Raw genomic sequence first — 27046 nt, 5'->3', positions numbered from 1 at the left:
TAGGGGCGCTCTCCTGCTTGTGGGGCGCCCGCCATTGCAATCGCGAATAAATTACTACTTCACTGAGATCCTCGCCTGAGCCTAAGTTATTGGCTACGGAGTGTTTCTCACAGGGGCAGATGAGGGTGGTTGCACTTACGGTTCCTCCAGCTACTAGTGTAAGTTGGACATTTCTTCACCTTTATCATGCACATTTCCAAACTCATCAAAAAAGAAAAACATTCTTAGAGGAAAAACCTGTGAGAAAACATAATTCAGTCACCACTAAAGATACTAAAACAAAACTAAATTCTTCAAACCAAAGCAAGATAGTTGACAAACAAAAATTCTTATAAGTAGTGGAAGATGTGACTAATTGCCAAGTCAAACCCTCACCATTTCCTTAGTTTGACTAAGAAAGTGTCTTGAGTTTCCATTCCAGTCTTACTAACTCTGTACAAGCCTTCTGTTTAAACAGTCTAGTTAAATCAATACAGACGTATGACTAATTCCTCACTTACTCCCTAATCCCCACTTCAAACTCCATCGACTTCCTTACACAAAGCAGGAAGAACAAAGTTTAATAAAATGAAGTTACTAATTCCTCTACTTCATGATAGTACACAGAAGTATATTAAATTGTGGTTTTTAGGTTAAAACAATCATCTGTCTATGGACAAAGGATAATCTTGTAGAAGTTACACTCCTGCAGCAGATCTTAGAGGGAAGGTTGTGGTGCTAAATCCATGATTATTCAGAAACAGTGTTTTATGTAAACTGCAAGTTTAGCAAGCATGTAATCAGAGTGAACATCAATCTGGTATTTCCAGAGAGATTCTACATCCAGTGTGATGGAATGAAGCAGTACTTAAGGAATACCCACCTGGAGAATACTAAGGGAGTCCCTTGGCTGTGCAACCACCTACTTTGTGAAGAATAGATTTCTTCCTAGCACATAAACCAGTAAGATGTTTCTGAGCAAGTAAACAAACAAACAACAAACCTCTATTGACTATTGTGGTGGTTTTACCCAGCTGGGCAGCTGAACTCCACCACAACTGCTCTCTCACTAACCATCCTAAGAAGAGGGGGAGGAGAAAGTATGCTGGAAAGAAAAAGAAAAACCTCATAGGTTTGTAATGGGTAAGATGTATTTGTTCATTGTATAAAGAAATAAAAAAAAAAAAAAAAAGAAAAGGGATAAGATGGTTATAAAATAGATAGTATTTTACACGAGGTTGGGACAGAGCTTCCTGATCATAATAGAACCTTGATATATGATGACAAAGTTGGGGAGGGGGGATTTGCTAACTATCTGTAAGGAATTTGGGAATCTGCGAGGGAGATAAGGTTGCACAATGTTGCCTCAATGAAGGGGAGGCTTATTAGGCAGATAACAAGAAGGGGGGGTGTTGGGTAAACATCCTTGAACAGGTACAAAGACTCTGTGAAATACCCCATCGCAAGACATCCTGTCTGCTACTTCACTCCCCCCACCCAAACATTAGCACAACGCGTGAGCACCAAAGAGAGGAAGCAGCCCCCCCCCCCCCCCTTTGGACTGCATAGCCGCAGCTGGTTCAACAAGCCCGGACAAGCTGGAACTCGGATACTATAAAACAGCACCCCCGGAGAAGGAAAATTGTGCGCCGCTGCGGAGTCGGAACTCCCCGGCCGCCCAGCGCTGTTTTGCTTCTGCTTGCTTACTTAATTAATTAATAAATTCTGTGATTAATAACATTTATTAACAGACCGACTTCGTATGCGAGTCTGTTCATAACAATTTGGTGCCGTGACTCGGATAGGCAATTTGATTGAGGACTCCCCTTTGGGGGTGGCGCCCCGCCGATTTTGGCGGCCCTCGAAGCAGGAAGTCTCATTCAGGCCTTCACCGACGAACCTCAAAAATTAAGCAGAAGCAAATAAAGCCGGCAAACCCTTAGCAATCTTTGTGCACGAAGACCGAACGAAGACCCACGGGGTGGGTAAGTATAGGCCGGTGATCCGTTCGGTAAGGGTGGGGAATCCCGGAGTACGGCTTCTGAGACGGCCAATCGCGGCCGAAGCGAGTGCGGACCCCTCGGTAGTGCGGTTCCCACATCCCGCGAGGGACTGGGCCACGAAAAGGGGGAAGTGTGTGTGTGTGTGAGTGAAGGTACTCCGGAAGATGGGACAGAAGAAAAGTAAGCCTTCTGGTCCCATGGGTGGGGGAAATAGCGGTAGGAATATTCCTCCTATTCCCCCGGATAGCCCGCTGGGGCTAATGATTAAGAATTGGAGTAATTCCCCTTCTAGGCGGGGAAAAAGTAAAGTAAAAATGATTCATTGTTGTGTAGAGATCTGGGGTAATAAGCCCATAAAGGGGGACAGTGTGTTTTGGCCCCTTTTCGGTTCCTTTGAGGATTGGATATGTCAGGCTCTAAATATTTATGTTAATTCAAAGGAACCATTTAGTTTAGAGGAAAGCGAATACGCACATTTATGGATAAATTTTGAAACTGGGACCCAGTTATACCCTCTAAAAGAAAAAGGAGGGAAGGGAAAGAAGAGAGATTTGGAAGTCCCAGTTGCGCCACCTCCCTACGTGCCCTCTTTGCCAACAGCACGCTCTGCTGCCGAATCTGAGGATTCGGATGACAGTGCCTCGGTCCAAGGGAGACGAGGGCCAGTAACTAGAAGCCAGACTCGTCGCGCTAAAGAAGGGTTGTACCCCTTGCGGGAGATTGCAATGGGGGGACCTCAACCAGGGATGGGATATGTAGCCGTCCCCATTAATTCAGGGGACGTTAGAGACTTTAAAAAGGAGATGGGAAGTCTCTTAGAAGACCCATTAGGAGTAGCCGAACAGGTAGATCAGTTTTTAGGGCCAAACATTTATACTTGGGAAGAATTACAATCTATTTTCGGAATATTATTTACATCAGAAGAGAGAGGAATGATAAGGAGAGCAGGTATGCGAATTTGGGACCAGCAACATCAGCAAGGTCCTGCTGCTGATATTAAGTGGCCAATGCAGACACCTAACTGGAATAACCAGGATCCAATACACAGGGGCCACATGCAGGATCTAAGAACAATCATAATACAAGGAATCAGAGAATCTGTGCCCAGAGGACAGAATATAAATAAAGCATTCAGTGAACAACAGAAAAAGGATGAAACTCCAACAGAATGGTTGGAGAGACTTCGTAAAAGTCTGCAATTATACAGTGGGTTAGACCCAGGTACCCCGTTAGGGGAAGCATTACTTAAGACACAGTTTGTGGCTAAGTCTTGGATAGATATCAGAAAGAAATTGGAAAAAATAGAGGATTGGCAAGATAGAGGTCTGGACGAATTATTAAGGGAAGCACAAAAGGTGTATGTTCGTAGGGAAGATGAGAAGGAAAAGAAGCAAGTGCAAATGATGGTGGCAGCGGTGCGAGAAGGATCCAGAAGGGCTGGCAATGAACAAAGATGAAGGAATGAAGGGTTTACTAGAAGGAATAGGAAAGAGAAAAAGGGTGCCCAGGAAAGAAGAGATGTGACCTGTTTTTACTGTAATAAGAAGGGTCACATGAAAAGGGAGTGCCGACAGAGGAAAGAGGATGAGAAAATGTTTAGAAATGAATAGGGGTGTCAGGGGCTCTATTTGCTGGGGACCCAAAGGAACAGTGAGCCCTTGATAAAGTTACGAGTGGGCCCCCAGCGCGAGGAAATCGAATTCCTCATAGACACGGGAGCTGAAAGATCAACTGTCCAGACATTACCTTTAGGATGTAGAACTTCAAAGGATAGAATACAGGTAATAGGAGCAAAAGGGGAGCCTTTTGGGGTCCCCGTTATAAAAGAGGTACTGATTGAATTGGGATCAAAAAAGGGTACGGGGCATCTGCTTCTTGTGCCAGAAGCCGAATACAACTTATTAGGTAGAGATTTGATAATAGAATTAGGCATAGGACTAGAGGTAGTAGAAAAGAAACTGGAAATAAAGCTGAGTCTTCTTCGGGTAGAGGATGAGAAAGAGATAGACCCCGAGGTTTGGTATACCTCGGAGAGCGTTGGAAGGTTAAACATTAAAACATTTAAGGTAACTATCAAAGAGCCAGAAGTACCAATCAGGATAAAACAATACCCCTTGTCTGAAGAGGGTAGAAAGGGTCTGAAGGAAGACATACAACGATTATTACAACAGGGGTTGTTAGAACCCTGTATGTCTCCTTTCAACACCCCTATATTACCAGTTAAAAGAAAGGATGGTAAATACCGATTGGTACATGATTTGAGAGAAATTAATAAGAGAACTATAACCAGATTCCCCGTGGTAGCAAACCCACATACCTTATTGAGCCAATTAAGCCTAGAGGACAAGTGGTACAGTGTAATAGATTTAAAGGATGCTTTCTGGGCCTGTCCTCTTGATGAGGACAGTAGGAATTATTTTGCCTTTGAATGGGAGGATCCCGACACTCACAGGAAACAGCAACTAAGGTGGACAGTGTTACCTCAGGTGTTTACAGAATCTCCAAACTTGTTTGGCCAGGCCCTGGAGCAAATTCTAGAGGATTACGATAGAATGCCAGGGACCAAAATGATCCAATATGTAGATGACTTATTAATAGCGGGGAAAGATGAGAAAATCGTACGACAGGCAAGTATAAACTTGCTGAATTTTTTGGGCTCACGGGGACTAAAGGTTTCAAAAGCAAAATTACAATTCGTGGAGGAAGAAGTAAAGTATTTAGGCCATTTATTAAGCAAAGGAACAAAGAAATTAGACCCTGAAAGAGTTAGAGGTATTTTAGAACTCAGGGCACCAGAGACGAAAAAACAAATCAGGCAGTTGCTAGGATTGACAGGGTACTGCAGACAGTGGATAGAGGATTACAGCGGGAAGGTAAAATTTTTATACAACAAATTGAGTAACGAGGGCCATCTTAAATGGACAAAAGAGGATGAGGAACGACTGATGCTCCTAAAAGAAGAACTCGTGAATCCACCGGTTTTAAGCTTTCCCGAATTAAAGAAGCCCTTTTTCCTGTTTGTTAATACTACAGAAGGAACTGCGTATGGAGTACTGGCACAAGAATGGGCAGGATGTAAAAAGCCTGTGGCCTATTTGTCAAAATTGCTAGATCCAGTCACTAGAGGCTGGCCAAACTGTTTACAAGCAATTGCAGCAGCGGCCTTATTGGTTGAGGAGGCACAAAAGATTACCTTTGGAGGAGAAATTAGAGTAATATCTCCCCACAACATTCGCGGAGTGTTGCAGCAAAAAGCAGACAAATGGATCACCGACGCAAGGCTGTTGAGATACGAGGGGATATTGATCTCTTCCCCAAGATTGACTCTAGAAACTGCGCCAGTACAAAACCCTGCGCAATTTCTCTACGGAGAAACAAATGGCCATCTAGAACATGATTGTCTCAGCAACATCGAAGAACATACGAGATTAAGACCGGACTTAGAAGATACCGAATTGACTCATGGGGAACAGATATATGTGGATGGATCCTCTAGGGTAATAGAAGGGAAAAGAAAATCGGGGTATGCCCTGATAGATGGAAAAACATTTAGAGTCATAGAATCAGGACCCCTCAGTCCGAGTTGGTCAGCTCAGGCTTGTGAATTATATGCAATGTTAAGGGCTTTGAAATTATTGAAAGATAGAAGCGGAACCATCTATACGGATTCAAAATATGTTTATGTGGTAATACACACCTTTGGAAAAATTTGGGAAGAGAGGGGACTTATAAACTCCCAGGGGAAAGGACTAGTTCATCAAGAATTGATTGTTAGGGTTTTACAAGCGATTAGGGAGCCAAAAGAGATAGCGGTGGTACATGTAAAAGGCCACCAGCGTGGACTGACCCCGCAAATAAGGGGAAACAATCTTGCTGATCAAGAGGCAAAGCGGGTAGCCCTCATGACTAACTATGTAATAACAAAAAGGGTGGATTGCCCAACTTGTGGAGAGGATTTAAAGAGGGAACCTTGTTATGGGTGTTGGAAGAATTGGGGGATGGATGGAGTAGAATGTAATTGTTCAAAGAAAGAGAGCCCTCCTTACAAAAATTGTTTCAAACATGGCTTGCAAATGTCTTTGATAGGAGGGACTTTCTTCTCCCCCTTGTTGTGTTTTACTGTGCAAGAAAAAGGGAAAATGATACAAATGGGAATTAAGGAAAATAAGGAAGGGAGATGGTTGCTACCTGATGGGAAAGAGGTATTGCCTAAATCAGTAGCTGTGAGGGTGCTACGGAGATACCATGATCAATCCCACTGGAGAGTACAGGCCCTAGTGGACCAATTTGCATACAAGTATATGTGTATTGGAATATATGATATAGCAAAGACAATAGTTAATGGATGTATAACTTGCCGAAGGGTAAATGCCAAAAACATAAGGAAAAGGATTATGGGAGGAAGGGAATTGGCCCATCGACCCTTCGCAAAAATTCAATTGGACTTTACGGAACTCCCCAGAGTAGGGAGATATAAATATTTGCTCGTGATAGTAGATCATTTGACTAACTTTGTCGAGGCATTCCCTACGGCAAGGGCAACGGCACAAACAGTAGTAAAAATTTTACTGGAGAACATAATCCCTCGATACGGAGTTATTGAAATGATAGATTCTGATAGAGGGCCTCACTTTGTGTCAAAGGTTATACAAGAAATTATGAGAAACTTAGGAATCAAGTGGGAATACCAGACTCCTTGGCACCCTGAGAGCTCGGGAAAAGTAGAACGAATGAATGGGGAAATTAAGAAACAACTTACTAAATTGATGATAGAAACTAAAACCTCATGGATAAAATGCTTACCTCTTGCTTTGCTAAACCTGCGTACGAAACCCCGAACTGATCTGGGGTTGTCACCATTTGAAATGCTATATGGGATGCCCTATGACTTAGAGATACCCGTCGATCACCCCCACATTCAAGATGAGAGTTTGAAGTCTTATTTAGTACAGTTAGGGAACAGAAGGAGGGAATTGCAGAAAAGGGGTCTGGTTATACAACGCCCTCCTCTGGATATGGCAATACACAATATACAGCCTGGGGACCAGGTCTTGATTAAAACTTGGAAAGAAACTGCATTGACCCCACGTTGGGAAGGTCCCTATATTGTTTTGCTAACTACAGAGACTGCTGTCCAGACTGCTGAACGGGGATGGACGCACGCCAGCCGAGTTAAAGGGCCAATACAGAACGACAGGTGGGAAGTGACTTCCGGCTCTGAGGACTTAAAGCTGACTCTGCGACGAACTCGGTAGGCATTACTGGGAAGGGGTGGAGGCTCCATGGTCCCTGAAGAATACTACTGCTGCCGAGAAGAATCATAACCCCGTAGGTGGTAGCACCCCATCTGACGGGCGAGGCAGAGTGGTAAAACAAGTGGGAATGGACCTTCACTGCCCCCTGTGGTGCTTGGGGTTATTCGCGATGGTCATGCCACCCACCGCTGGTCAACACCACCCGCATCAGCCTTTCTTGTGGAGCTTGATAAGACTTTTCGATACTACGGTCGTACAGCAGATTGTTACGCCAGGGGCTCCCAGCTTTAAGACTGATCTCTGCAACCTCACAACGACTTTGGAGCTATGTAACAATCAGTCAGATTTCTACTTATGCCCAGCTTCTAACCCAGGGAAAAGCTACTGTAATTCCCCAGCACAGTATTACTGCGCTTATTGGGGTTGCGAAACTATAGCCACGGCATGGAATCCAGGCGGGGGAAAAGATAAATATTTAACTGTCCAATTTGGGCCTCAGGGTTGCAGTAATCGGAACACGGTTGAGGCAGTCTATCACCGTGGAACAGGGACCGTACAAAAAAGGAATTGCGCGTTTTTGTGGGTTAACGTAACTAATCCGATGGATCCGGGGTGGATCCTTGGAAGGACTTGGGGAATAAGGTATTATGAGAAAGGAGCTGATAGAGGGGAAATAATTTTAATAAAGAAGGAAGAACCGCCTAAAACACCTCGAAAGGTAGGCCCCCTCTCACATTTGGAAAACAAAGGGACGTCTCGCCCCACGACAACTAAATTGACCCCCACGCGGCCTGGTAATAATAAAATGACGTCCATTCCCACTCCTACTCCCACTGCGATAGGAAGAAATAGGGATGATTCTTCCTTAAGTAGAATGTGGAAAATTATTGAAGCCAGCTATCAACTCCTTAATCAAACAAACCCGGAAATTACAAAAAAATGCTGGTTATGTGTCAGTGCCCAGCCTTCATATTACAAGGCAATAGGGGATATGGGTGCACTCGAATACTCGAATGAATCAAACCCCAGCAAATGTAACTGGGGGCAGGAAATCGGGATCACTCTAACACAGGTGACAGGGAAAGGTAGGTGTATAGGAACAGTCCCAAGAGGGAAAAGAGATTTATGCAGTATTACAGAAGATAGAAAACAACCCTCTAATTGGTTGATTCCGGCTAATAATACTCGATGGGTATGTTCGTCTTTAGGGGTAACTCCGTGTCTGTCTTTAAAATTGTTTAATTCGTCCCGTGACTTCTGTGTACAGGTAGTAATTATACCAAGAATTCTGTACCATTCTGAAGAGTATATATACATGCAACACACAATACCACAATTTAATCTAAAAAGGAGGGAACCGGTAACAGCTGTTACCCTAGCCACTTTAATGATTTTAGGGGCCGCGGGAGCTGGAACGGGGATTGCATCCCTAGTTAAACAAAGTCAAGAATTTACCTCTTTACGAGTTGCTGTGGATGAGGACTTGGCTCGCATAGAGCAATTGATAACGGCCCTAGAAAAGTCAGTCAGGTCATTATCTGAAGTAGTGCTCCAAAATCACAGAGGACTAGACTTGATATTCTTACAACAAGGAGGACTTTGCGCAGCCCTGCGAGAAGAGTGTTGCGTATATGCTGACCATACAGGAGTAGTAAGGGACACTATGACAAAACTCCGAGAAGGATTAGAGAAACGAAAAAGGGAACACGAAGCTCGCCAGAGTTGGTATGAATCTTGGTTTAATTACTCACCTTGGCTTACAACATTGTTATCTACTATTGCTGGACCATTATTGTTGCTAATATTTGTGTTGACTTTTGGCCCATGTATCTTTAACCGGGTAATTGCTATTGTAAAAAGTCGACTGGAGGCTGCACATTTGATGCTTATACGTGCTAAGTATGAAACTGTAGATCAGGAAGAAGATACTGAAACCTTGATGATGTGTAAAAAAGCTTTGGAAGAATTTAATGAACAAAATAAGTAGCCTAAAAGAAAAGGAGGGATTGTAATGGGTAAGATGTATTTGTTCATTGTATAAAGAAATAAAAAAAAAAAAAAAGAAAAGGGATAAGATGGTTATAAAATAGATAGTATTTTACACGAGGTTGGGACAGAGCTTCCTGATCATAATAGAACCTTGATATATGATGACAAAGTTGGGGAGGGGGGGGATTTGCTAACTATCTGTAAGGAATTTGGGAATCTGCGAGGGAGATAAGGTTGCACAATGTTGCCTCAATGAAGGGGAGGCTTATTAGGCAGATAACAAGAAGGGGGGGTGTTGGGTAAACATCCTTGAACAGGTACAAAGACTCTGTGAAATACCCCATCGCAAGACATCCTGTCTGCTACTTCACTCCCCCCACCCAAACATTAGCACAACGCGTGAGCACCAAAGAGAGGAAGCAGCCCCCCCCCCCCCTTTGGACTGCATAGCCGCAGCTGGTTCAACAAGCCCGGACAAGCTGGAACTCGGATACTATAAAACAGCACCCCCGGAGAAGGAAAATTGTGCGCCGCTGCGGAGTCGGAACTCCCCGGCCGCCCAGCGCTGTTTTGCTTCTGCTTGCTTACTTAATTAATTAATAAATTCTGTGATTAATAACATTTATTAACAGACCGACTTCGTATGCGAGTCTGTTCATAACAGGTTGAGATAAGGATAATTTAATTCCTTTAATTAAATGTTCCTTTGGACAGGAAGAGGGGGAAAAAAAAAAGGCTGCATGGAAGCACAGAGAGCAGAAAAGAAATTACTCTCTACTTCCCATCAAGGAGCGATGTTTGGCCATATCCCAGGAAGCAGGGCCTCCATGAGTGTAATGGTTGTTTGGGAGGATGAATGTCTTCCTAACAAGAGCTCACCACCCTCCCCACCCCCACCCCCCCGCTACTTCCCTACCTTTTATTGCTAGGTGTGACACCACATGGCATGGAATTTCCCTTTGGTCAGTTTAGGTCAGCTGCTATGGCCATGTCCCCTCCCCATCTCTTGCCCACCCCCAGCCTGCTGGCTCTTGGGGGTGTTGGAGGGAGTCCTGATGTGGCACCAGCGCTGCTCAGCAGCAGACACAACACTGGTGTGATACCACTGCTGTTCTAGCTACGAGTGCAGAGCACAGCACTGTATGGGTTGCTGCAGGGAAAGGTGACTCACCCCCCCAGCCAGACCCAGCACAAATACACAATCCCATGACACAGTCAAGTAAAAGCAATTGAAGATGAACTTCGTTGAATTTAGCATCTTTTGGAAGGATACGTGGTTGATGTGTTTGGTGAGGCAAATGGAATTCCACAAAACAAATAAAAATGCTTTATATACCTTCTATTTTTATTATTGCATCTTTGCAGGATGATGTAACATCATAGAATCACAGAATCAGAGCATGGTTTGGGTTGGAAGGGACCTTAAAGACCAGTTCCAACCCCCCTGCCATGGGCAGGGACACTTCCCACCAGGCCAGGTTGCCCAAAGTCCCATCCAGCCTGGCCTTGAACACCTCCAGGGATGGGGCATCCATGGCTTCTCTGGGAAACCCGTTCCACTGCCTCATCACCTTCAGAGTAAAGAATTTCTTCCTTATATCTAATCTAAGCCTACCCTTGTTTAGTTTAAAGCCATTTCCCCTTTCCTTCCTGACAAAGAGTCCCTCCCCAGCTTTTCTGTAGGCCCTCTTTAGGTGCTGGAAGACTGCAATGAGGCCTCCCCAGAGCCCTAAGTACATTAAATGCAGTTCGGCCAGAGCAAACTGAACTCAAAAGGAAAGAGAAACCAATTTTTATTTCTAAATTAGATATCTAATCCTGATAGATTCACTCCCTTCCAAATATAGCTCAACAAAGTAAAAACAGTAAAAATTCACATATTTCTTTTATAACAAGATTTCATTGCACAATAGTTCTTTGCCTAACCCTGCAGTTACCCCATAGGCATTGCAATTGCTTACTTGGTCTTCTCCTTAACTTGTTTTTAGTGTTTACTTTTCTAACCTATCCTTAATGTTCCAACCTTGGATTTATTTACCTCCTTAGATATCAAGAGAATAAGGTATTTGCTTCGTAGGACAGTACTTTGATGCTTTCCAGGGCTAATGGCCAAAGTTCTCAAAGCACTTTTCATCAGTGATTTCTATATTTCTCAATCTTTCCATCTTCATTTAGAACTCTTAGCTTAATTTAGGTATTAGGTGAAAAAGAAGCCCAAAACCAGCTGAAGCCACCATATCAGACATAGTAAGGACATGCTTCTGTTAGGAAGTAATTCAGAGTGATCCCATGGTGTACTTTAGGCAGATTTACTCTGTTCCTCTGGACTAAGCATCCCCAAGGGCTATTTCAAAGCTCTCTGAATGATCTGTCATTATCTCTTACACTGTAGTCTCCATTAGGAAAGGGTAAATATTCATTGCCCATGTGGAAAGGAACTGCTCAGTTAGTTGTTTCTAACCAAAATCTCTTGATTGTGTTCTCTTTACAGAAACCACTTGGATAGCCAAGCCAAGTTTCATTGAAAATGGAAGTAGTGGAACTACTTCAAAACCGTGCTTCTACTTCTAAGCAGAACTGCACTGTAGGTGGGGACATAGCAAGAGGACATGGCCAAGGCAGGGTGGAATTGAAAACCAACTGTCCGAGCTACAGAAAGAAGTCGGCGATTCCCAGTTTGAGACTGTTCTTTGACTAGTAAGACAGCAGCCGGAACGCTTATGATTACTGCTGATGGATTCCCATGAATCAGCTAGTGATACAAGCTACGAGAACAACTGAAGCAATTTGAAGTTACGCTTCTCCCTGTTCTGCATTCAAATTTATGAAAGAAAGGAGAAGACAGGAGAGAAGAGAGCAGAGAGGAGGAGAAGACGGGAGGGAAGGGAAGGGAAGGGAAGGGAAGGGAAGGGAAGGGAAGGGAAGGGAAGGGAAGGGAAGGGAAGGGAAGGGAAGGGAAGGGAAGGGAAGGGAAGGGAAGGGAAGGGAAGGGAAGGGAAGGGAAGGGAAGGGAAGGGAAGGGAAGGGAAGGGAAGGGAAGGGAAGGGAAGGGAAGGGAAGGGAAGGGAAGGGAAGGGAAGGGAAGGGAAGGGAAGGGAAGGGAAGGGAAGGGAAGGGTGGGGTGGGTAGGGTACTGAAGGGACATGTAGGGGAGTGTAGGGGAGGAGAGTGTAGGGGAGGGGAGCGTAGGGGAGGGGATCATAGGGCAAGGGAGTGGAGGGGAGGGAGGGAATGGGAGGGGAGTGCTAACACAAATAAAATGGTCAAATAAATGACATTTTGGATCTGGAGCCAAATATTTATGTTGCCATTCATTCCACAACCTGATTTATCACTGCAATGTGCGTATTGCACAGTGCCATTAAAGGTTTGGCATGCACAGAGGGGGCTGAGTATTTTCAGAAATAACTTTCCTTAATAACTGAATCAAGACTTCTGCTGTAATGCAAAAGATCAGGTAATTGATTAACATAGGGATGGCAGCTGAGCAGGGGAAACAGCTTCAAAACTTCCAAACATTTCCTTTAAACAGAACTACAACTCCTTCTCTGCTCTCCAGTTATGAAAGTTTCTCTCACCTGCTTAGTAAGCAGAAGCAGTAAAATGGGATTTAGAGGATCCAGCTAGAGCAGAAGTGCCACTTAGAGGAAGCAATCAATTTATAGGTAGTGCAGTGTTTGAAGAGAGTTTAAGCGGCTTTCCAAGGAACATATACTAGTGCAAAGCAACCGATTTATCTGACTCTCCAATGAAAGAAAAGGAAGTGCAAAGCAGCAAATGCTTGAGAGAGGGAAAGAGAGATGCATCTCAACTGTCTGGGGGGAAGAAGGCAGTCAGCTCTTAACACATTATTTGCCATCTAATTTGTTTCTCAAAGATGTAACATTTAGTTAAGACAGTAGCAGTTTACTACCTGTGGTGCTGACAGAGGTTAAATAAAAGACACAAGGGCAGCAAAATCCCTCACTTGCTTCTCACACAAGGACAAAACTTATGGGAGAGAAATGCAGGTTACTTTCTCAAATCTCACAGCACTTTTTGACACCATTGGCTACGGGTTACCTCTTAAGTATTTGAAGATTTCAGTAGGGCTGACTGATTTAGATGTGGATAGGTTTAAATCACACTTGTCAATGTGCTATTAATGTTGAACCACAGCCATTTTTTCCCTAGACCTCTTAATATGCTAGGCAGTCCCAGGAAGCGTAAAACTTTGACCCGTGCTCTCCAGCATTTGCGTACTGCACTTTCTGTAGGTTCCTTATTCTCTAATCAGAATTCTGACAATCTCCTCAACAGCATACAGATAGAAAATCCACAGACCCAGATAAAACAGGCTCCCATCCGCTTGTATGATTGTCAGACATGCATTCTTTTATATTAACTGCTCTTGTCTTACTCCCTTCAGATGAAACATAAATAACTTCAGCTGACTTCTAAACTCTACAGACAGCTCTGGTGTTGCTGTGTGATGGAATATGATTTTTCCTTACAAGCCACCAATTATTTCCATGTCTTTTCTGGATCTTGGGATCTCTTTTGGGAGCTACATTACTCAGAGAAATACAAGAAGGCTGAGATCACCACTGCCTCAACATAATGCAAAGTTTAAGGCCTTTATGACAGCCAGTTTGCAAATGAATGCAGCCCCATCTTCTCAGCATTTTGAGACAGATGACTACCCAACACTGAACTGTCTCAAGTTTCCAGACTGCGACAGCTTTGTAGAAATAATAGAAAAATTTCATTACAATTGGCCTAACATGAAATTTATTTTTAAAAAGTGTGGTAGAATATACTTGTAGGCTTCAAAACCAGTACATCATCATTTGAACACTCCTTCATCTACATGATATTCTCCAGAAATACCAAACTTTTAGTCCTGGTAGTTAGAGCTAATCAGTCATATTAGCTAATCAAATTCCCTGATCAGTCGCTTGAAGTCTGTTCTGAGCTCTACAGTATTGGTCAGCTACTGACTTGTGGCAGTCAGACTCTACCTGTAACCTCAGAATGGTTATAAAGCAGGTATGTTTATTCGGCGTGCGCACACACGCTGGCCGCAAGGGGGATAGCTCCACCTAACTTGCGCACCAACAGTTGCTGGCAGTGTGCTTCTGTTAGTGGCACAAATCCATCTTCTTTTCATTTCCCCGTAAGTCTCTTGCATAGTCATCAGGTCTCTGAAGAATCAGTCAGGTAGGTTCCCGTCTCTACTCGTATGGGTACTGGAGTCCTTGGGTAGTCGTTAACCAAGAGGTTGTTTTGTTGCATAATTCTCGAAAACCCCGTGAGGTGTCATCTTGAGCTACCTTATGTAGGTAGTCTTCAATATACGTATATAGGTCTTCTCAAATTCGTATATATATATATACAGAGAGAGATCATTCTCAATTCGTCCTGCCTCATTTACATACATACAGCAACTAATATTTATTCAAGTGCATACTTCTCCTTGGGAGGCAAATCAAAGGTCTAGTGCCTAAAACGTTGTTATTGATTTGTTCTAGTTGCTTGCCCAGAACTATAATATGTTGTTACAAATATTGGTTTCCTACTTGTGTTAGAGCTTCTTTGTACAGCATTTGGTAAGGCCTGCCATCCAATATCTCAAAAGGGGCTTAGTTTTACCAATACATATTGCTTTCTTGACAGATTTTACCAATCTGTTTTTTTATCAAATGGTTCGTGGTTTTTTCACTTGGCCACTTGCCTGTGGCCTGTACAGAGTGTGTTGTTGCCAATCGATCCCCAGCACTTTGCTGACTTGTTGGGTCAGTTTTGCAGTCAAGTGTGGTCCCCTGTCAGATGACATTACTGAGGGTACGCCAAAGCTCGGTATAATTGCATTCAACAATACTTTGGACACTTCTCTGGCTTTGTTAGTTCTGCATGGGAATGCTCCTGGCCATCTGGAAAAAGTGTCTGGTAGTACCAAGAGGCATCTAAACCCCGCTTTTCCTGAGAGTTCGAAAAAATTGATTTGCCACTGTTTCTCAGGAACATTTCCCTTCCCTATTGTTCCTGTCTGGGATTTGATTCCTGTCTGTGGTTTACTTTTATGCCTGTCAAACAATGGAATACAAACTAGGTCCTATCCATTTTCATACTTAAAAACTGTTATAATATTTCAGCTCCCCAGCATGCTTTCTTATGTTCTCCAATTACCATCCAATATCATACGGTATCACAATTCTCCCATCAGTTATTCGTGTTAAACCTGTAGGTAACACTTTCCGTTTACATCTTCAATTAATTGCTTATCAATCTTAGAATATTCTGCTTCATTTTCTAAGACTTTTGTTAATGCCTGCTTTTCTGTTCCTGCTACTAGTACTGAAATTTGACTCTCAGATGCCCGTTCTGCTTCCCCTTTGGCTTCCGCACCAATCTATTTCCTCTTTCAATATCAGCATCCCCTGTTTGATGTCCTTTACAGTGCAAAACGGCAACTGTAGCTCTTCTGCATGTTTAACTGAGGATGATAAGAGCCCTCTCTCCTTCCAAATTGCCCCATGTGCATGCACCACACCAAAGGCATATTTCTAATCTGTCCAAATGTTAATTCTTTTCCCTTTTGCCAGCTCAAGATCTCTTACCAAGGCGATGATTTCAGCCTTTTGGGCTGATGGTTGTTACCGCATATCCTGGGAGGTACCGCATATCCCTGGCGGACGAGGTGCTGCCATCTACGTACCAATCCTCTGCATCTTCTAGGGGTGGTCGGCTGCAGTATATCGTGTCCATGGTCTTGATGCAGTAAACTCTGTTCCTAAGGAAAGAGGCTGCGTTCACAGAATTAATGCCAAAAAAATTTAGGAAACTAATAGCCCATTCTACACATTCCTTTTCTTCTTGAGGAGCTATCAACAGGTCAATTACGTATTGCAAGTGTCCCCTTTCCCTGAAGGGCTTTTCCAAGCTTCAAGATTCCAGGCTAGTTGGTTTCTCAATATGGTGGGGCTATTCTTGAACCCCTGTGCTAACACAGTGCAAGTAAGCTGAGTTTTTCGTCCTCTATTAGGATTTTCTCATCCAAAGGCAAAGAGTTTCTGGTTTTCAGGTGCCACTGGCAGGCACAAAAAGGCATCCTTTAAATCTAGTACCGTGGACCAAACTTGACTCTTTTCTAATTTTGCCAAAAGGCTGTAGGGGTTGGCTACTACAGGGTATAAATCTTTTGTGATCCTATTGATGGTCCTTAAATTCTGAACTATACGGTAGGTTCCATCTGCCTTTCTAACCGGGCCTATATGGAGTATTATATTCTGACTCACATTCTACTAATAGTCCATACTTAAGCAAGTTATTGATTATTCCTTCCATTCCCCTTCTGTCTTTCACCTTTAGTGTGTATTGCTTTTAGCATACCTTCGGAGCATTTTCCTTTAAATCAACTTTTTTACAGGTACTACATTCTTTGCTCCCCCAGCTAGTCCTGTAGCCCAAACTCCCAGATACACTTGCTTCATAATTACACCCATCCAGGGAGTCCTATCTGGAGCTTTCTCTGGACTCGCCACGGATAGATAGACTTCAGAGCTTAAGATGTTACTTTGATTTCCATTTTCCCTTGTTCCAAAGAAACTTTTGCATCCAATTTTTCCAGCACGTCCCTTCCTAAGAAGGGCCTAAGCAAATTGGGTAAGTAGAAAAACGGATGGATTCCCATCATTTTTCCCCAAGTCCAATCTTAAGCACTGCAAAAAAAAAAAAAAAAGGCCTTTTCCTTTTGGCCAGTTGCTCCTACTGCATTGACAGACCTAGCGCTTTTCCAGAATCAACTTTTGGATTAACACAAAGAAAGAAGCTCCCATATCCAACCTAAAAATCCATGCCTCTCTCTTCATTCCCTAGCTTTCTTTCAACCAGTGGATCTGCTAGGCTACATGCCCCAGGTCCCCAGCATTCCTGCTCTGATCGTTGCAAGTTTATCCTGCAACCTAAGACAATTTCTTTCTGATATCAGGGGACGACTGTCCTAGAAAGAGGCTAGCCAATTGCCTCTGTTTGTGTTCGAATACAGCTCTGTCAAATACTACATGCCACACCTTTAGCACCTTCAATAACCCTTCCAACACTTTTTTTTTTTAATCTTTCTCCAGCCTGTACTTTCACCAAAGGCTCAGTCAGGGGCCAACTTAATTCCATACCTTCTTCCCTCCAGGATGGTGAAACAACATAGCAGTATACAACATTTCATCCCATTCTCCTTCTCTCCTCAAAAACAGCACTAATTGCAAGATAGCATTATAGTCGATTCATCCATAAAGTGGCCATTTAGCTCCATCCTCAAGCTTGTATAGTGGCCACCCTTGACTGCAATGCTTCAGGAGAGTCCTCTTGCTTTTTGCGCCCCCACATCCGACAATATCCTTCCAATGTGCCAGTATGCACCCAAGGGGGCTTTTCTTTAAAACGGCTTTGTTCTGGGTATTGCCCATTTCCTTGATTTCCTATCCCGCCTTTTTTATCATTTCTATTCCTTATTAGTTACTGTCCCTTGTTTCAGTTTCCACCCAAACCTTTTATTGCACGTTTTTACCGCCTTCTCCCAATCTTCTTCCCAAACGTCCCACTTATTTCTGTTAAACCTGTAGGTAACACTTTCCATTTACATCTTCAATTAATTGCTTATCGATCTCAGAATCTTCTACTTCAGTTTCTAAGACACAATTGGGCTAGCTAAGACCTACGAATCACCATCCTTTACTTTGTTCCCCATCTCCCTGCAGAGCTCACTCTAACCTCCCTGTTGGAAGGAGAACGCTTTCTTACCTGAGAGGACTACTGTGTATGGCTGTCCTGTGTCTCCATTGATCAGACTCACAGGAAAGTAAACCAAATGACGATGAAGCAGATTTACCTCTGGACGTATCATAGTATGTATTGAAATGGGACCTGTAAGAACAAAGTGCATTCTCAAGCGAGTCCTTTCCCATTAATTTCCTTAGTCACTGGGAAACTCTTACAGAAAATTCAGGCAAACAATTTCCCTGCATGGAAACCTCATTTCATCTGTAAAACGAAGCATTTATCCCGGGATATTCGGTTTTTCCACATGGTATAAGCCTTCCTGCTCTCACTGCCCTCGGTTTTTCTTTTCTTCCTAAAGTTCATTTCTCTGGCAAAGCAATGCAATCCTTGAATTAAGACACCTGTGAAAAACTTAAGAAACCTCCTGGTCAATAACTTTCTTCAGGCAGCGTCAATGATATCACAGCAACCCAGACTTATTTAACTTTTTCTTTAAAATATCTACCACCGATTGTGTATCATTTTCATGCAGACCAATCCCCAGCTTGATCATCTAAATTGAATTTGTTGCATATTAAACAGATTTTTTTATTATTTTTATTACAGCAGATGAAAAAACGCTCACTCTAAATCTTGCTGGCTTTCCGTCACATCAGATTGACCAAGACACCCTGATTCCTTGTCTTTGTTTTCTGCAGAATTCTCCTGTCTCTTTTGGTTCAAGTTCAACTGGTAAAAAGCTTTTCACTGGTTAGTACACTTAGCTGGTATACATTTTTGTTGCTTAAGATAACTGTTTTCATATTTTTCAATAGAATGTTGCCGTGATCTATTTTGTAAAGTCTAGAAAACAGACCCCACTCCAAAAAAAAAAAAAAAAAAAAGAGAAAGAAAGATGCTTAGTCTTTTAAAATAAAATACTCATTCGTTTGGCTGGATGGAGGAAGTTATATTCTATCCATATAGACTGTACTCAGTAAAAGTTTATGTAAAGTTCTGCTGACAAATGGCAGAATCCAGCTTGACTGCTCTAGGAGAAACCCAGTTTATTTAGCTGCAGCTCTTCTTAGAACACTAAAGGCTGCATCTCTATTAGATGCTGGGATGGAGCAAGAATGTAGTTTTGCAATAAAACTCCAGTAATCACATTTACTCCATCCAGTTGCAGTTTCACAGAGGATTAGTGGTACTTGAATGAATGTTCTCTCTAAAGAAACAGAAATTAAAGATCTGTTTCAGGTGCAAGATCAATGTATTGCAACCCCGAAAGGGGATATAAAAACCCAAACTAATCACCTGTTCTTCGGCTAGAGTTGAATCAAAGTTTGCAGGCATTTTTGTCCAATGGCTCCAAATGAATCTAGTCCAAAGCTCCTAGATGCTGGAACTACATGATGAATATGTAAGGCCTTTAGCCTTAGCTGCTTTGATCTACTGATCTTCTCCAATTGGACTATATTGCTTGTTGCTATACCTCCAAGGGAACACAACACAGTTTGGATAAATTCACGGTCTAGAAAGAGCTCCAGCAGGAACATGGGTCTCCCTTGCTACCATCATCACAGAAGGTGTGGCAGCCACAGGGCCACTTCATTCATTCACTCACAGAGCACCAATAACAAATACTCCTTGCTGTAATATTCGTTTGTTGCAAAACTACATTATTGCTCCATCTCCACATCTAATATAGATGCAGCCTTTGATGAATAGACTTTCTTTAGTGTTCCAGTAAAAGTCATTGCTTATTAAGTTTAACTGCCTTTGAAAAAATAATACTAGGAGGTCTGTACAATTGGCAGCACAGGGGTTGACCCATATATCATCGAGGGTCTGTCTGGAACAGTACGAGCTGGTAATAGTTTTGTTTCAGATGTGTTTCAGCTATGCCCATTGCCTAGCACAGAAGCAGGAGAAAATGCCTATTTACTGTTCTAGATGTCCAACACTCAATTTTAATTCTTCTTAAAGCTACGGGTCCCAGCAATCCAAACCAGATGCCCAGCCTCCCAATCTAATGCATGAGCAGAGGGGCTCTCTGAAACACCAGTATAGACTAGGTGAGAAATACCTTGAAAGCAGCTCTGTGGAGAAGGACTTGGGGGTACTGGTTGATGAGAAGCTCAACATGAGCCAGCAATATGCGCTTGCAACCCAGGAATCCAGCTGTATCCTGGGCTGCATCAAAAGCAGGGCAATGTGAAGAAAAAAAAGGAAAAAAAAAAGGAAAAGGAAAAGGCCTTAACACTGTGCAAGGCCTTCTCAGCAATAACTAAAACATTGGTGTGAAGCCAGGATCGCTCTGATAGCATTCTTCATGATCCAGCACAACAGACTGCTCTCGCAAGATCAGGTTCATTTCTTCTGAACCAGTCCGTATTTTGGAGGCTCCCGTTTCCTCAAAAATCTCCAAATTCTAACAAAATACATCATTCATGCTTCTGTCAAGTACACACGGATTTCTTCTGTTTTATCATGGACAGCGAGCTTAGGGAGACTGAAATCTATACCTCAGTAATGGTCTTTACAGCCACAAGGGAAGGTGGAGCTCAGAGACACTCAGCTGAGGAAACAGTTTTATCACTCGTGCAAGAATCAGTTGTATATTACCCGTATGTAAAAAAATAAAGAAGATGATATACGTATGCTGTTAAGACTTTTTTATTTTTAAACTTGCTAAAATGTAATTCAGGTGTAATGCAGTGTTGATTTTCTGTTATTCTATTCGAATGACGGTTTTTCCACCCTCAAAAATGAGATCAGAAATAGAGTGGCCAGCAGGACTAGGGAAGTGATTGTCCCTCTGTGCTCGGCTCTAGTGAGGGCCGCACCTTGAGTACTGTGTTCATCGAAGACATCGAGGTGCTGGAGCGTGTCCAGAGAAGGGCTCTGAAGCTTGTTAGGGGTTTAGAGAACAAGTCTTGTGAGGAGCGGCTGAGGGAGCTGGGGTTGGTTAGCCTGGAGAAAAGGAGGTTCAGCAGAGACTTTATTGTGCTCTACGGTAACCTTAAAGGAGGCTCCAGAGAGGTGGGGATCATTGCCTTCTCCCAAGCCCCAAGTGATAAGAGCAAAAAGCCTTAAGTTGCGCCAGGGGAGGTTTAGGATGGTTATTAGGAAAAATTTCTTCACCGAAAGGGTTGCTCTGGTGGGTTTACGTGGCAAGGTTTTGGTAGCAGGGGGCCATAGGGGTGGCTTCTGTAAGAAGAATCTAGAAGCTGCCCCACGTTAGATAAGGGCCAGCTGCTGACCAGAGCTGAGCCAATAAGCTATGTTGTTTGCACCTCTGTGAGAGCACATTTAAGAAAGGGGAAAAAAAATAACAAAAAAGACTGCTTCACAACAGCTGGGAGAGAGAGAGGAGCGAGAAACAGCCTTGCAGGCGCCAGGGTCAGTGAAGAAGAAGGGGGGAGAGGTGCTCCGGGCGCCGGAGCAGAAGTCCCCTGCAGCTTGTGGTGAGGACCATGGTGAACCAGGCTGTCCCCCTGCAGCCCATGGGTCCCACATGGAGCAGATCTCCACACTGCAACCCGTGGACGAGCCCCCGGTGGAGCAGGTGGATGTGGCCTGGAGGAGGCTGCAGCCTGTGGAGGACCCCCGCAGGAGCAGGCCCCGGGCCGGAGCTGCAGCCCGTGGAGAGGAGCCCACGCAGGAGCAGGGGGTCTGGCGGGAGCTGCCGCCCACCCTGGGGGGACCCGTGCTGGAGCAGTTTGCTCCTGGGGGACGGATGGACCCCGTGGTACTGAGCCATGTGGGAGCAGTTCTTGAAGAGCTGCTGCCTGTGGGCAGCGCCCTCAGGATCAGTTCGGGAAGGATGGCATCCCGTGGGAGGGACAAAATACTGGAAAATTTTTCAGAGAAACAAGGTGTTTAACAAGGAAGTATGTAGTTTCCTTTTAAGGCTTCCTGGGTAACTGTGGTTATTTCATATTCCCAACTTGGAGGAAGAGAATTGTTGATTTCACCTTCTTTTTTCTTACAGGGAAATAAAAGGTCAACAGCTCTAAAAGTAAGAGGAATGTATCAGAATCAAGCTCTTTTTGTCTGGAATCCTTTCTTAAGGAAAAGATTTATCACACGCCTTCCACAGACGTATGGTAGTAGAGAATAATTTTTGAACTAATCTAATTAAAGTGAATTGGGGGATAGCGGTACTTCTCTAATTGTTTCTGAGACATACACATTAGCAACAGAGAGTGTTTGGTTGTCATTGCAAGGGGCCTACGGTAACGACTTCCGAAACAGAACTGAATCATGTCACAGTGGCGCTTTGGAACAGCTGCCTCATTCGTGGCCACACAGCCCGTCCCAGCGCACGTCGCCCTCCCGCTACGCCATGGAGCCCCCCCGCCGCCTCAGCAGCCCCGCAGCGGATGCCCCATGGCAGAGCCGCGGCAGCCGACCCGCCCCCGAAGAGCACGGGCCCGCAGCCCTCTGCCCGCACCGCATCGGCGGGGGAGCGGCGCCGCCAACGCCAACAGCCGCCACCGCCACGGGGGCTTCCGGTGTGAGCGTGAAGTTGTGGCAAGAGGGATTTCCTACTCCTAATGTGACCCGGTGGACACCAACTTTCCTAGTAAATTGCTGATGTTGCTGAGGAGGCAGCAGTATCAAAGCCCTGTTGATGAAGATATAACAAGTCTGGGGAGGCTTTGGCATTTCTGTACAATGCTGCTCCCTGATTGTGACCCGACTCAGATTCTGAACGAGGCAAAGCAAGCTAGAGGAAAACTGTATGTCCTGGTATTTTTTTTTTTTATTTTTTTCTTCTTCACTTGTAAGAAAATCTAAATCTTTAAACCATTTGTTTGAAAACACGGTTCTATGGAAATGATTTTGGGTGTGCTCCTTAACCTTGTCTGGAACCTGTTTAACCTCGCTACTGTTATAGGAGACCTATGCTCAAATTTATGCTTACCATGATAAAGCGGTATTCTTTTGGTATTCTTTCCTTTGATGATCGCAGGTGAGGTTGAAAAGAGTTTTCAGTATGATTCTTCTTTTCCTTTGCAGTATCCAAAACTCCATATTATAGCTGATCTTATCTCTGATCTGAAAAGCTTCACAGGCCAGAAGAGAATTGAGATGAGGAAGGAAATAGAGAATGCTGATGAATATTTCCAATTACCACCCGTAAGTTTTGTGAAAGGAGCAGGTGCATTTCTGTAGTGGTAGAAAGTTTAGTTGGAAACACTTCATAAGTCCGTCAAATACAATTCATTTTTCTCAGTTAGAGCAATCACGTTGTTTAGACTACTGATAAGGTATCTGTCTGTAGGCAGCTGCCAACCTGTACAGCTAATCAAATTAAGCTCTGAAAAAAAAAAAATAAAGTAAACATGCAGTTTATTGAGTCCAACTGTCTCATTTCAAATCTCATGGGTTTAAACAAGTTTTGGGTGACTCCAGGGCTGGGTTCCCAGGGAGACTTTCTTTAATTCCTGGCAGATCAGCCATAAGGACAATACAAGGCCCTGGTTAAAGACAATCTTTAGGCTGCTTCCAGATCAACAGTTTATTTGCTTATTCCACAACCTCATCTCCACTTGCTTAGAAGTTGTGAAAATTGCAAGTACGCTTAGTGTTTTTCATTCACGCTGTGTAAAATTATAAGAATTTTCACTGGCTATAAAAACAGAAATGACAAACAGACCCTCCTCTGGGTCTTCAGAATGCTCCTAAGATCACCCAGACTGGATAAGTAGAGATGCTCTAGTATAGATTGAATATAGATGCAGTATAGATGGTGGTAGAGATGCTCTAGCATATACGTGACACACTTTGACAGCATCTTTTCTCTGACAGCAACTTATGTCTTTGCTCTTCGCATCAAGCCAGAGCAGTTTCTTTGCCTCCGGAACCTGCAGACTGACCTCTCGTGTGTATCTGTGGTGGACTGAGGGTAATGTTTGTAACACACACTGATGCTGTATTGACTGTAACTTTCAGAAAAGAGAGCAAGAAGCTAACCTGCATAGCAGTTTCTTAGGTTTCTGTACGTATATATATATATGCATATATATTTAATTATTTATTTACTTATTTAAAGATATCTTTTGTTCTCCAAAATGAATCCTCTGACTGTTACTAATGTATGGGACATACCTTGACACTATAATGGTGTATAAATACTTTTCATCTCATCCTTGCTATTGTTACTGTATTTAAAAAATAATTGTGAATATAATTACGTGCTTTTATTCTTTTTTTAAAATATATATATATATATATACGTATTCTATTATAAAATCCTATAAAAAGGAGTGCCAACCAGAAGGGATAAACGTTCATTCTCCTTGACTTTCCATGTTCCATCTGGGACATAGAATGGTTTTTCGTCACTTAAGACAACTCACTGTCTTTTTGTGAACTTTTCGTGAACTTGTCTTTGTATTATTTCAACGAAGTGAATCAACAGGTATAACTTAAAGGTTATAATGCAATAGATGAAGAGAGCATTTGTATCAAGCCTTTTTTCTTTAGGAAAAGATGTCTCTGAAAAGCTATACTAAGACATAAAATAACACATATGACATAAAGTCGAGTTTGCAACAGGAAGAAGCTAAATACATTAAAGAACAGCTACACCTGCAGCTGCTGACAGAGAATGAAACGAGATCCACTGGGTCTCTCATGCTCTCAGTGCATCACACAAGAACATCCCAGCTGCAGCTGCTGCCCCAAAAGGCAGTGCTAGCTAAAAGGCTCCAATCGTTAAACATGCACAACGAACAGGATGTACACACACGTCTTTTTAAGAACAGCTGTTTTCCCCAAACCTGTTTGTGAAATTTATTTCATGACTGAAGGTAGAAAACTATATACGCTCATACACTGGTGCCATCTTCCAATTAAAACATATTTCAAACTAAGCTTTGGAAACTCACTTTTTTTATGTTAGGAACTGAGTAACAGTGGTTGTGCTTCTGTGACAGCAGCTACGTGCAACCTTTCACGCAGCTGAAAGAACAAAGCATCTATCTCAAAACAGCACTGAATTTTCATTTTTTAGTCACCTCTTTGCTGTTTGTCTGTGTCTCCAGAGCTGCTCATTGGCTACCTCAGTGTTCCCCACCTAGCGCTGTCACGGTTGTAAGGACTGCTAGAAGGGTTTGGAGCTCACACGTCCGCTTCAAATGTTTCACCTCTGCCTAGGTGCCTTCCCCTAGAAGTAAAGGAAAATAACGAGGATATACTTTCAAAAATCTTGACTAGTGGAGAAACGCCAGCCCTATATCCAGATTCCTCGCATCTTGGACGTAAATTCTCACCGAGCGATGTGTATCCTTGTTAACGCTGCCACCTACTGGAAACCACACGTCTTAGCGTCCTCTCGGCAACTACTGCAGCAAATTCTTACGGAAGACAGTAAAAGCAAGACAGCTGAAATAAAAAGATCTCCAGATACCTTTAAAAAAAATAAATCAATTATCGGCCAGTTTTTCCCTGAAAAGGTGGTTTTCTATTAATAGCACTGAGACCAACATTTCCAGTATTTTTCTGGATTTTACAGCACCCTTGCCTCTACTTCCAGTCCCATGGGACTCTTCCAGTTTTTTCTATTCCCAGCAACTGAGGAGAGGGAAGAAAGGTTTTGAAGAGAAGGGAAGCCCTGCAGAGGAATTTGACTTTCTATCTTGGCCTGTTTGTTTTTATCCTCTAAGTAACTCTACTTGTTAAAAATTAAGAAATCCACAAATGGAAGACTGGTTTGTGTGCTTAACTCTGCCAGTAAAGGGGGAGTTGTGCTGCACTGTCCAATGTCTCAAATGAGACAAAAGAGCCAGCATTGCTCACAGAGTACCAAGTTAAAAGCCAAACAGAAAATGAAAAAGCAAAATGTAGACCAAAAGAAGCAGAACTCCCCTCAGCTCACAGATGAGGGGAGAAGCAGGCAGAGGTTGTGAGAATTAGGTTTTGAATCCCTAATGGTACTAATCAGCTGATTTCCTAGTAGTGCATAATTTGCTTAAAATAAGCCAGCCTTACCCAAAATACCCAGAGCTTTTTTCATTTATTAAATCAGTTTTATATATCTGAGGTTAATAGTAGTCTTTGGAGAAATTGATCTCAGCTTGTTTGTACAATCCTTTAATTTTCACAGAGCTCTCACTTTAAATATTTCAGAAAAGTTACTCAGTGATCAGGAAAAGCCAGGAATAACTTGAGGCCCCAAATCAGTGAGCAGTTACTGTCTTCCATACAACTGTATATTGCATTCTTGCTTCTCTCACTTGCTATTTCTACTTCACAGAGCAGTAGTGACTAAGTAACCTCTGACCTCGTCCAGTTGTTCCCTGTAACAAACCTTTTGCTTGCTCCCAGCAATGTCCATGCTGCTGTCTCTGCCACACAGCACTCCATCAGCTCAGACAGCAACACCCTTCAGCTGACATCTCAGCATTTACATGTTCAAGGTCGGCTAATCCAAAGGTAGCTTGTGCAAACTGTTTTGTCAGCAGAAAAAAAAGTATCTGCTCCTACAGAGCCATACCCAATTACAGCCTTAGAGCACAGGATTTCCTCTGCAAAGTCATTTTGCAGAGGCAGCCTCTGTTCCTCCCACAGCCATGGGGCTCAGGCTGGGGAACTCATCATGGCAGCCTCAGGATTTGGTGCAGCTGCTGTGAGAGTAAGTATGCGTCCTATGTGCAGCACTGCCATACAAGAGCCACACTTAAAAAGCCTCACAGAAAGGAAATAAAGCAGACTTTGAACCACTCACAGGCAGGGGACTCCAAGTCCTTTGCTGTGGGTACCAACCAGCATCAGCTTCAAGGGTCACTGGTAAATTACTGTCCACTTGAAAAAAAGTGGTTGGGTGGAACAAGGAGTAAGAGTATAAAACCCAGAACACAAGCATGAGTAACTTGAGCAAAGATACCATCAAGTAAGAACTTAACAACTTTCATTACTTTAGACTCACGGTCATTAAATGTTTAGATGAATTTTGAATGCTGCTTATCTTTAAAACAGGGAAAAAAGGGATGCCGGAGAACATACCTGACAGACAGATGAAACAAACCCGAAAAGAGAATACTGCTACATGAAAAAATTATCAGACTACTC

General features: G+C 43.2%; 2 long non-coding RNA genes across 2 annotated transcripts; both read left to right on the top strand.

Moving 5' to 3' along the window:
• Window positions 1–1119: 1119 nt before the first annotated feature.
• On the top strand, window positions 1120–9855 carry LOC136788960 (uncharacterized). The gene is made up of 2 exons (XR_010827624.1): window positions 1120–1964; window positions 5016–9855. It is a non-coding gene; the product is annotated as an uncharacterized lncRNA (long non-coding RNA).
• An 11845-nt stretch (window positions 9856–21700) lies between these two features.
• On the top strand, window positions 21701–24655 carry LOC136789144 (uncharacterized). The gene is made up of 3 exons (XR_010827959.1): window positions 21701–22710; window positions 22991–23110; window positions 23783–24655. It is a non-coding gene; the product is annotated as an uncharacterized lncRNA (long non-coding RNA).
• Window positions 24656–27046: the final 2391 nt, after the last annotated feature.

The sequence above is a fragment of the Anser cygnoides genome, chromosome Z, assembly GCF_040182565.1.
Source record: "Anser cygnoides isolate HZ-2024a breed goose chromosome Z, Taihu_goose_T2T_genome, whole genome shotgun sequence".
Lineage (NCBI taxonomy): Eukaryota > Metazoa > Chordata > Aves > Anseriformes > Anatidae > Anser > Anser cygnoides.
This window is presented reverse-complemented; position numbering and strand designations above follow the sequence as displayed.